Source organism: Danio rerio, chromosome 25 (assembly GCF_052040795.2).
Source record: "Danio rerio strain M-AB ecotype USA chromosome 25, GRCz13ab, whole genome shotgun sequence".
Classification (NCBI taxonomy): Eukaryota; Metazoa; Chordata; class Actinopteri; order Cypriniformes; family Danionidae; genus Danio; species Danio rerio.
In genome coordinates, this window is record NC_141045.1 from 10948119 (window position 1) to 10961362 (window position 13244).

At 36.3% G+C, this 13244-nt stretch overlaps 1 protein-coding gene across 11 annotated transcripts in view; it reads right to left on the reverse strand.

Moving 5' to 3' along the window:
• Positions 1–13244, reverse strand: part of lrrc4ca (leucine rich repeat containing 4C, genome duplicate a) — a 431094-nt gene that overhangs the window by 163756 nt on the left and 254094 nt on the right. The window lies entirely within an intron of this gene.

The window sequence follows — 13244 nt, forward strand, 5'->3', positions numbered from 1 at the left end:
GATAGACGGATAGAATGATAGATAGACAGGCAGATGGATGAATGGATGGATGGATGGATGGATGGATGGATGGATGGATGGATGGATGGATGGATGGATGGATGGATGGATGGACGGACGGACGGAAGAACAGACGAATGGATAAAATGGATGTATTTGATAGATAGACAGGCAGACAGACAGACGGTCGAATGGATGGATAGACGGAAGGACAGATGGATAGATGGATAAAATGATAGATGAATAGACAGACAGACATGGACAGGCAGATGGATGGATGGATGGACGGACAGACAGACGGACGGACACACGGATAGATAGATAGATAGATAGATAGATAGATAGACAGACAGACAGACAGACAGACAGACAGACAGACAGAGAGAGAGATAGATAGATAGATAGATAGATAGATAGATAGATAGATAGATAGATAGATAGATAGATAGATAGATAGATAGATAGATAGATAGATAGATAGATAGATAGATAGATAGATAGATAGATCTGCTCATTTTTACAGTATTTTACTGTGTATTTTAATAATTACTTAAAACTATAAATATAAATATTAAAGAAATCCATACAGCAAAGGTGTTAAAAAGGACAAATATTTAATGAAATAATTTCTCAGTCCTGTGAGACATAACAAATAAAAAACTTTTACCAAAAAAATTACCAAATGCAGTTTTTCAATTAGTCTATGACTTTTTGATGATGTTCATTCAGTCATTGAAGTACGCTGAAAACTATTTGTTAATTTATTCACATGCAGCGTCTTGCCTTTAATAACTCTAGCAGCAGCTCAGTGTGTTCTGTGCCGCAGTGTCTTCTGTGCTCGTAGCGAGTGCTGGTTTCTCTATCAGACTGAAAGCGAATGAGACTCGCAGGCGTTCTCTATCTCAGCAGAATGAGATCAAGAGGTGGAGGCAGGAAGGTGTTCGTGTCACAGTGCGGAATGAAGTTCCTCTACAGAATCTGAACATTCGCTGTTGTGTTCCAGAAGAAATGTCAGTGTGACACATTGTAGAATAGCATTAGATAAGTTTTAGATTCAAAATATATACTTTTGTTACATTTTGGCTGTGCCTGGGGGAAAAAATAATAATGTGACGGGTTTATATACCACTGTGGCACAAATAAACAAATTAACAAACCGAAACGGTCTTATACTGTAAATATAGACTATTATTGCATGTAATAAACAATAAGAAAGACATAAGATCACACTTTACTAAAAATGTAAGATAAAGTATGTAAAAAAAAAAAAGAGAACATAATCTGGACTTTAAAAAAAAAAAAAAAAAAAAAAATATATATATATATATATATATATATATATATATATATATATATATATTGTTGAAGCGCAACTACACACACACACACACACAAACATATACAATAATATATATACATACACACTCACCGGCCACTTCACTAGGTACACCTGTCCGATGGCTCGTTAACGCAAATTTCTAATCAGCCAATCACATGGCAGTAATTTAATGCATTTAGGTATGTATACATGGTCAAGGCGGTCTGCTGCAGTTCAAACCGAGAATTAGAATGGGGAAGTAAGGTGATTTAAGTGACTTTGAACGTGGCATGGTTGTTGGTGCTAGATGGGCTGGTCTGAGTATTTCAGAAACCGCTGATTTACCGGGATTGTCATGCACAACCATCTCTAGGATTTACAGAGAATGGTCATAAAAAGAGAAAATATCTAGCGAATGGCAGTTCTGTGGGCGCAAATGTCTTGTTAATGCCAAAGGTCAGAGGAGAATGGCCAGACTGGTTTGTGATGATAAAGGGCAACAGTAACTCAAAACCACTTATTACAACCGAGGTATGCAGAAGAGCATCTCTGAACTCAGTGGACCCATCTTTTGATGGCTACTTCCAGCAGGACAACGCACCATGTCAAAGCACAAATTAAAGAGTGCTTTCTTGAACATGACACTGACTTCACTGTGCTCAAATGGCCTCCACAGTCACCATATCTCAATCCAATAGAGCACTTTTGGGATGTGGTGGAGATTCGCATCATGAAAGTGCAGCTGACAAATCTGCTGTCATCTCAAAATCTCTGATCAATATTTTCAGTTCATTGTTGAACCTATGCCACAAGGGACTAAGGAAGTTCTGAAGGCAAAGGGGGGTCTAAGAAGGTACTAGTAAGGTGTAATAAAGTGGCCGGTAAGTGTAGATATACAGTCAATTATTTATTAATACCCCATGGGCTGTGAATATATTTATATACCCATTCCATTCACATATATTTAATTCAATTTATTCCTCGTAAATCATGTTCGCATTTTCCTACTTTCTAAGGCTCAAATGCTAGATTTTATTTGCAGATATATACAATTATATTAATATTAAATGCACATATTGACATTAAATGTATTTTGCTTATACAGAATAAAAATTGAGCTCTTGTGAAATTACAATAAGTAAAAGCCTAATGAAATTGTTATAAAATAGTCATGCAAGTATGATTTGTTTTTTTAACATTCAGGCTTCATTGAAATCTAGCATTCTAATTATGTTTCATTAATTTAGTTTTGGTTGAAACATTCATGTAGTAATTTAAAATTGTAAAACCATATTAGTAATAGAATCACAAGATGATAAAACATACCCTTAATGAGCTTTCACATCACTTTGTTATTGCTGCAAATCCAATTAAATCCTAATATTAAATCAGGTAATTTGTTGATTTGTTAAATCAACAAAAAAAAAAAAAATAGTTACACTTTTCAATATGGTTTATTTAGTTAATGTATTTACTAACATGAACTAAATAATCTACAACTATTATGAATTTTTTTTCCACTATAAACAAAAATGTAATGTCGATATGTGCATTTAATATAAATACGATTGTAAATTTCTGCAAATTAAAGCTAGCATTTGAGCTTTCGAAAACAGAAAAATGGTAACGTGATTTACTAGAAAACATTTGAATGGAATATATGTGAATTGTCACGATCACCAGCAATCTAGCCTGTGCATTTTACTAGAGAACTGCACATCTGTCACTGTATGAAATACAACTCCCAGAAACATTTGCACTCACACACCAGTTCCTGATTCCCCTTGATTACACAAAATACACTGCTAGAAGCTCATGATGGATTGATTGCTAGGACTATGAAGACACCTCATTTACACACACTCTTAGCTGAGCCTTGTTATACTGTAAGTGATCTTTACAAAACATTTGTCCCGCCTACCCTGCTTTTGACCTTTGATTTGTTTATTGTTTTATGTTGTTTTGCCGCCTGTCCCAACCATTCGCCTGTACTATGATTTTGGATTATCCTCATGCTCCTGTCTGTCCCTGTTTTGACCTTTGCCTGTCTGTCAATTCCTCATCTCTGTTTTAATCCGACCATACCTGTCAACATTGGAATGTAAAAATATGGGATATCGAATCTCTCATTTTGATTCACTGTTTTGCTTGATAGCAGAGCTGTCACTTTAAGAATCCACATATGTATAATGAAAGCATTCGATTACTTTTGTAAATGCATGTGCTCATTTCATACAAACCTAATTGTGGTTAAAATAAAACAAGTTAAAATGAATTAACAATGAACAGCTTTATTTCCATTAAGTAACGTCAACAAAGATGAATAAATACTTTAATAAATGTAGAGTTAAATATTTTGTTTGTGATAGTAAATACATTAACTAACACTAACTAATATAAACTTATAGAAAAAAATCTATAAACTTATAAAGCTTAATATTTATTATAAACATGACAGTAAATTTCTGCAAATTAAAGCTAGCATTTGAGCTTTCGAAAACAGAAAAATGCTTATATGATTTAATAGGAACCATTTAAATAGAATATATGTAAATTGTCACGATTACCAGTGATCTAGCCTGTGCATATCACTAGAGAAGTGCACATCTGTCACTATATGAAATACAACTCCCAGAAACATTTGCACTCACACACCAGTTCCTGATTCCCCTTAATAACACACATACACTGCTAGAAGCTCATAATGGACTGATTACAAGGATTATAAGCATACCTCATTTACACACACTCTTAGCTGAGTCTTGTTATACTGTAAGTAAGGGTTACGAAACATTTGTCCTGCCTACTATGTTTTCGACTTTGGCTTTGTTTGCTGTTTAGTGTTGTTTCGCCGCCTGCCCCAACCATTCACCTGTACTCTGATTATCTGCATGCTCCTGTCCGTCCCTGTTTTGACCTTTGCCTGCCTGACGAATACTCATTTCTGTTGCACCCTGATCATACCTGTCAACACTGGGATGTAAAAATATGAGATATCGAATCTCTCATTTTGATCCGCTGTTTTGTTTGATAACAGAGCTATCGCTTTAAAAATCCACAGATCTATAATGAAAGCATTCGATTGCTTTCGGAACTGTTTGTGCCCATTTAATACAGAACAATTTGTTTAAAATAAAACAGATTAACATTAATTAAAAATTAACAGCTTTATTCCCATTAACTAACGGCGACAAAGATAAATATGTATAAATATGTATGAATAAATACTGTAATAAATGTAGAGTTATTTATTTTAAGTTTGTGATAGTAAATACATTAACTAACACTAACTAATACAAACTCATGGTAAAGTGTTACCAAAAAAAAAAAAAAAACTTCTATAAACTTATAAAACCTAATCCCACAAGTGAATGAAGTAAAGTAACTGCATCGCCTCACAGAGAGCTGATATTTTCCATCGGAGCCTCTTAATCTTACTGTTGCCATCAATGCTCACACATCCATCCCTACATTCTGCAGCAACACTACACCCCTTTCCTCTCATCTGCTTTCCATTCACGCATCATTTGCCCCCAAAATAACGCTGTTTATGTGAAAGCACCCATCGCTGTGCTTCAAAGAATCCACACAGCTTCTCAAACTTCAGTTGAGAAAGTCTAAACCTCATTTACAGTCTTAATCCTCGTCTACAGTACCTGATGTCGAAGCTTCAGCTCTTGGTTTTTTCAATAATCCTCGCAGGTTCCCTCAGAATCCGGAGAGTCAAGCAGAGCCGTATCCTTTTTTTTTAACCCAGCAGGGATCAACACACTCCATCCACTTTACTCTCAGTGTGGACTCAGTGGGACTCCAACTTACAGCAGCCTTGTGCAGATTAGCGGCTTAAAACATCAAGATTCCATCTGTTTCTCAAAACATGCGAAATGCGAAATTCACAGTTCATGAGTGTGAACCGATTGAAGTTACTAAGACGCATGATTTTGGGTCATGAGAATCAAATTGTTCACTGAGAATCAAACACATACTTGCTTTAGACTCGCCACATATTGTTGCTCAGTTCAGGACTCCTTTTTGTGAATTTGTACCTCTCTGGCGTTACAGTGTTTTTTACGATATTTATGGTATGTTTTTGGTTGTTCACATAATGTATTCCATTAAAAGGTTTGTATTTGTGTTTGTATTTGTTAAATATGAATCATTTTATAAATATGCCAACGCAATCTCACAGCAATTCGTAACTTTTTGATTTAGTGGCTAATTCGTATGATCTAATTCGTACAATTTAGCATGATTTGCTCATCACCCAATGACGGTTGGGGTTAGGGGTGGGGTTGGGTGCCACGCCTTTTTCAAATCTTACATTTTCGTAGGACTGAACTCGTACGAAATTTGTACAAATTAGCCACTAAACTGACAAAAAGTAAGATACTTACATTTCTTTGTGAGATCAGGCTGAATATGCATACTTTTAGAACTGTTGTGGAGCATCTAACCGCACTTTTGAACAAAAAAAAAAAAAAACGCAAGTAAATAAAAGTGGGGTCATCTGTATTTATTGCATAAAAACCACCGTATCAAAGTGGTGAAAACAAGTCTGGTTGCATTCCAAAGCCTCTGAAGCTATACAATGTGTTTATAAGAAGAACAGAGCAATTTATTAGGTTTTAAACAATGAAAAAGCTCCAACTCCCACTTACTAATATTATCAAATTCACGATTTAAAAGTTTTATCCAGCTCCAGCGTGACACGATTGTTTATGACAGAGGGAGCCAACAGCAATTGACACAATCTGTCATAGAACATCGTGGGAGCCAATAGTATTTGACACGATTTTAAGACTTATTATAATATTATTTTATATATTTTAATAGATTGCAACTGTACATTCTGTTATATCCTGTTTTTATATTGATAAATGGTTAGGTTTAGTCCTAGGAGCTGGCTTACTAGCTTATAACTGCATTTAAAGAGTAACGTAAATAATTTTGACTGGTCACTTTAGAAAAACTGACACCCTAATGACGCCAAATATTTTACATATAAAATATTTTATAAGTTTCACATATAAAAAAATATTTACATATATTTACATATATTTTACATATAAAATACTTTGCAATAAAATTGCCAATGCCTTTCTTGTTAGCATATTAACACCAAATGATTCTCATTTAAAAGGGACCTAATATGCCTCTTTTGAAAAGATCTCTGATGCCCCTAGAGTGTATATGTGAAGATTCAGCTATAACAGGTAACAACAAATAAATTTTTATAACTTTTGGAAACTAGCTTGGTGCAGTAACGATGGCACAGTGAGTAGCACTACCGCTTCACAGCAAGAAGGTTGCTTGTTCGAGCGCCGGCTGGGTCAGTTGGCATTTCTGTGTGTATTTTGCATGTTCTCCCCATGTTGGGGTGGGTTTCCTCTGGTTGCTCCCGTTTTACCCACAAGTCCAAAGACGTGGTACATGTGAAATGGATAAACTGAATTGTCCGTAGTCTATGTGTGTGAAAGCAGGAGTTTGCCAGTGTTGGGTTGTGGCTGGAAGGGCATCTGCTGCATGAAACATATGCATAAAACATTTAACATAGGCGACCCCTAATTAATCAAGGGACTAAGCCAAAAAGAAAGAGAATGAATGAATGAATGAATGAATGAATGAATGGAACTGGCTTAGTCTTTTATCCAAATTGTGCCATTTTGGTAATGGTTGCTTTAAATTCAAATGAGACCATGCTGCCAGCTTTTAAAAAAGAGGGTGGAGCAACAAACGCCTATGCATTTGCATAGTATACAGATTCCAAAACAGCTCTAAAGTTATCTCTATGAAAAACTGAAAAGGTGGAGCAGAAGAAGGCAGTGTATGGAGACAACAGTGTTCGTACAACTCTAAATTTATAATGCCTCTTAGTCCCTTACATCATCTTCAGCAGGTGCTTCAATCTTCACGCCGCTAAAACTCTAATGGCCGATGACTGCTTCTCACTCAGGGCTGTCTATCCTAATAAGGTAGAGATCATCATTAAATAATGTATTAATTAACATTTAAGTTTAATGTAACCAACATAAACTCATGAGCTGTCAATGTATAATTTTGTCATGACTTTACTTGGAGGGGCACATCACCATTAACTCGTCCTTAGTTACTCATGAACTCCTGTGTTTAAACTGTTCATGTTGATGTTGACCGATAACTTATCTATCGTTATTCAGTGTAAAGGGACATGCATAAGGAGTTAACGAGTAGTTAAAAATGGGTTAACGATGATGTGCCCCTCCTAGTAAAGTCATAATACAATAACACATTAACATACTGAGTTCACATTCGTTAAATTAAACATAAACTAGAAATTAATACATCAACTAACAAACAGTCATGTGCTATAGACTAATTAGGGTAGCCGTTATTCACTCATGTCACTCATGTTGTAGTAATTAGCGCATACATTAACTAATCGTTATTTATAATTAAGTGATGTTTAGTTTACATATTAAATTATTATTTATGTACTGTTATTGTAAAATGTTACCAAAAAAAATTTGATGTATAGCTTTCCAAACCTTCATTTACAGTACTATACTTCCCTCTCTTGTGTTTCTCTCAAATCAACATTGAAAAACACAGGGTTTACATGCATACCAGAAAGCACACACACACACACACACACTAAAACAAACTTCACTGGAAGCTCTTAAAGCATCAGGAAGAGTTTTCAGTTCTTTTTAAATGATGTTTGCATTTTACTCTTCCATGTTTTGCCTTGGAAGAGTCTTCCATTATTTTTTTTTTAGCTCAAATAAAAAAGCGAACTGCATTGGAGTGATGTGATCATGCTTCAGCCCTACAGGCCTCTCATATACCACCAGCAGGGTCACCGTTTTGCTCTCAAAAGGTTTTGACTGGTTGTCGTAGTTAGTCAAACGTGATGTGTATGTGTTTTTCGGTTCTTTGCTCTGCTTTTGAAAGGACGGGAGAGATAAATAAAGCATGAAATTAATCATCCATGTTCTCTAACCCTACAGCAAGTTCTCACATGTCCACCCACTCGTTCTGAGGGCTTATGGGTCCTGAATACCCTTACATATAAAGAAAAAAATTGCATATATGAAAGATAGAAAAAAATACAGCTCTCACCATCTCATACTGTTAAAATCACCCGCTGCATTACATGGTTCATCACTTTTCGAGAAAGTTGCTGATCTGTGATGGTCAATGGTCACACGGAGTCTCTCATTTGGAAGAAATTGAAAAATTTAGAATGTCGTCTTGTTTTATATTTTAAGGAGTAAAAACTAAACTGCATTGTAGCCAACAAAAGTGACGAAAGCTAACTGCGAATCAAGCAAAACAAGAAATTGATTGTAGGATTGCAGGTACATCTTCTGTCCCCTTATATAAAGTGACCTTAACTACTACTTACTGTACATCAAAAAGAATATACAATGCACTTATTGTATTGCAGAATGGTGCTCTTGAGGTGTAAAACGGGAAAGGTTAGGGGCAGGTTTGGTGGTATGGGTAGGTTTAACAGTGGGTTAAGGCAGTGGTTTTCAACTTTTTAGTACATGCCCCCCAATTTCACTCATTAATTCACTCGCGCTCCCCTTCCACAGAGCCAAGATTATAATTCATGTGCAAATGCTTGCATTATACTTGCTGCGTTTAAAGTGCGTAACATTAATTACATTGATACAAATATAGAACTTAACTGATTTAGTGTGATGGCTGTGTCTGTTTCAGTGAGGACAACATGGTTGGATTCCTGACACGACTAACCGTAAATCATCTACCACCGTTAATAAGTGTGAGCCAGAGCCTATTTGCTTTTGATGTACAGTATGTACATACAGAAAATGCTGCTTCACAAACCAAGTTTGCAGAGCCTCGACGGTGTGGTTGAGTTGAACACTGAGCACGTTTACATGGACACCAATTCTTTAATGGATTATAATACAATTAGACAGTACTATGATTAAGAGTCACCATGTACTGTAAACAGTGATTTTTGATTACCTTAATCAGACAAAAGTCATAACCGAACTAAACAGAAAATCAAATTAAGACGTGGAGTATGCATATATTAGTGGCATTATTCAAGTAAACACCGTAATCAAACTAATACAGTCATGTGGGATTTTTCGCCATATTTTCCGACATAATAAATAATGTTAGTAAATGACTGCAGACACACACATCGCGAAATGTGGAAGTTTTTTTCTTTCCACTCAGCCTGCATTATTAAATTCCATAACATTCTCACCAGTGCTTACTCCTTATTTGTGTCTATGACCCCAGTTTGTCACAAAGGCATGAATGAAATGTTCAAGAGTGAAAGTGAAACTGCCGAACTGCAGTTCAAGAGTTCACACTTAGCTGATGATTGGTAATAAGCTAGTTTGGCATGCTGTCCCGGGAGAGAGCCCCGAGCTCATGAGAGCCTCAAGCCTGGGGCTCCCTCCCGTTGCAGGGCGAGAGGGGAGTTTGAGCTCGGGTAGATCTCGAGAACCCCCCTCCCTCCTGCTGCGTGAGGGTTGCTAAGGTGATGCGTTGCTGACGGAATTGAATCAAATTTGGTGCTAATTTGGATTAGTCAATTTACTTAAGTGTCATGTTTTTGGGAGTGTGGGAGGAAACAAGAGGACCCGGGGAAAACCCACGCAAGCACGGGGAGAACATGAACTCCACACGAAAATGCTAACCGTTTGGGTAGATGCCCGAACCGGAGGCATTTTTGCTGTGAGGCTGCAGTGCTAGCCACTGGGCCGCCGTGCTGCCCTGTAGACAAAAGAGGAGGCGAAGGGGTGGAAGGGGGGATTCTTCAAGACGAAGATGACTAAAGGTAAGGTGTTTGGTTATTTATACTTGGTTAGGAGTAGTCTGATTGGTGGTTCGTACATTAGCTTGACTCGGGGCCAGCCGTGTCAATCATAAGCACGTGATCCTCTCGAAATTAGTTTATGAATAAACTTCACTTAAAGTCACCCAAAATTACAGGAAACTCACTTCATGTAAGCACCTTGCTTTAAATTAATTAAATTATTGTCTATTAAGGCAAATAACTAGATTACAGATGTCCATTTAAATGTAGTCAGTATCTTCAAAGTAAGTGAAAGATCCAGAAGAGCATCCTGCTGATTTGATTCAAAACTTTTTTTGTCAGACAGCTTACCGGTTCACTTTCATTCACCGTCATTCATTTTAAAAAGCACCCGGTCCATTTTATATGTATGTGTTCCTCGAACGCATTAACTGTACAGGTGCTTTATAATTACATGTGGAGCTAACATTAATCAGATTCACTTGTGAACACATAAAAATCGTCATCGTGCTTTACTCGAGTGCACACCTCTATGCCTTAATAGGTGCTGGTGGGGTGCGCTCCACATTTTGAAAACCTCTTGGTAAAGGTATAAGGGATCATCAACAGTGTAATGAACTAAGTACATTGTAACAATTTATTAATTTCAGTGCAAGTATTAATTAAGGCCACTTAATAAAAAGTGGGATGCCATCTTCTATATAAACCTTTAAACAACTAAAATAAAGTATGTTTATTATATTTAATAAACATAAATAAAATGGTTTTGACTAATAACACAAATTATATCAAGTTATCTTAACTCACTTCCTCTGGCAGCAAAGTTCTGGAAGGCATTGAGGTAAGTCATTAATCATTTCTTATTAATTTGTTCAAAATGTTCTGTATACGCCAATAATAGATTAATTGTCAATTCTGATGTTGTTATATATATATATATATATATATATATAATTTTTTTTTTCAGAGATGGGTTGCGACTGGAAGGGCATCCGCTGCGTAAAAACTTGCTGGTTTAATTGACGGTTCATTCCGCTGTATATATATATATATATATATATATATATATATATATATATATATATATATATATATATATATATATATATACACATTAGTGAATTTCTCATTGCATTTTTAAAGACAATGTTTTGAGGAAAATTCTTTAAATTCTGGTTTGAGGTTAGCATTTATAGCTAAAGCAAAAAAAAAAAATATTTAGAAATAAAGATAAATTGAATAGTGTTGATTTTAAAGATGAAATACACCCAGACGTAACTCTGGTTTCATAATTCACGCTCTCCAGAAATGTAGACAAGCGTTCTTATCCACAATGAGCCTGTGCTGGTTTTGACAAACTTTATGTAACTTCAAAAACACGACATAACATGTTAGACTAATTCTTAGTTACGTCTTGACAGCTATTTACAAATATTTTGTATCTAAAACTCCAAACTGTTTCATTTTATTTCTGGAGTTTGACAGCCCACACCTCATTACAAAACAACAGAAATGTACAAGAAAGCAAGCAAGAAATATGAACTATGTTTTTTTTTTTTATGTATGACAAGATGAGATGAAAAAAGTATTAAAAGATAGGCTAAGAAATGTATTCTTTGTTTAGTTTTTATTTTTCACTGTCATGTTTTAAATTAAAACAGAAGGTCATGTCAGTACTATAATCTCTCTCTTTCTCTTTCAAAAGTTGTGTGTGTGAACAATTTAAATCTCGTTTGGTTAAAACCCAGCTAATTAGCACAGTAAACATTAAACGCAAACTTCAGATATGCTTTGAATTATGGAAACGATAACCCTCTGTTTTGTGTTTTCAAGTCTTTGGAGATGCAACAAAGGCACCATAATTGATTTCCATAAACCTCTCAAACTCTTAACCTCAAAAGTGAACCAATTTTGGAGCTCAGATTATCTCCCACAATAAACTATGTGGAAAGGTGAACTCAATTCCCGAAATGCAAACAAAGTTAACGGTTTATGAAAATACCGAAAACTGTCACTACATTAATCAGCGAAAATGTCAGTTGAAAACCAAGTCAATACACGCTTGTACTGTAGTTTTTTTTTATACAGACCTTTGCATATATAATGTTGCTAGCTAATTTAAGGTGAAAATGTTAATTGTTTCATTATCAACATGCTCTTTTTGTCTCTCATTATCACACGGTATAGTGTTTTGCTCTCGAAAATGGCAGAGCTGGAGTCGACATGAAGAGGTTTATGATTGTACAGTAGTCCTGTGGGTGAAATATTTTACCAACGGCATGCTTTGGGCAACAGAATTGCAAGGCCAGGACAGGTGTAACTATTGCTTTAACATCACGAGTCCCGCTGTGCTCTGAAACCACAACTCAGAGGGTTTCCGAAAATAATTTGGCATTTCAAAGGCAAGGCGACTATCAGTTAGCTGGTGCTTATAGTGGGAGTGTTTAAAGAATAATAATTTGACAGTTTAGTGGTGATTTAGGCATGTTTTTATACTTGATTTTAAAGGAACAGCAATGTAATGTAATGTGTATTTATATTGCGCATTTATTGTGTATGGCTATACACCCAAAGCGCTTCACAATCATGAGGGGGGGCTCTCTCCACTTCACCACCTGTGTGCAGAATCCACTTAAATCATGCCATGGCAGCCACAGGACGATGGCACCAGTGCGCCCACCACAAACCAGCTTTTGGTGGTGAGAGACCGTGATAGAGCCAATTCGGTGGATGGGGATAATTGCGAGGCCATGATGGGTAATAGCCGATGGAGGACATTTGGCCAGGACACTCTTTTACTCATTTTCCATGGGATCTTTAATGACCAAGTAACCAAGTAACTAGTTAATGCAATTAAATTACTTTCAACTAAGCAAGTACTGTGTTAGAGATCTGCGTGGGACTAAATTTTGAATCCTGCTCCTACCCGCTCCCACCAGGTTTTAGCCCGAACCCGACAGCTCCCGCTTAAATTTAGCATTTGTTGTCCTGCTGCCCGACCCGCCCCGTTTTCTACCCACCCCATCTGTTCCTGCTAACGGAAGGGGAGAGAACAAAAACGAAAACCACCCAGCTATACAGAGTCCAGACAGCCTGTAACAACCTATAACCAAGCAAGTGACACACATACAAACAGCGTCATGC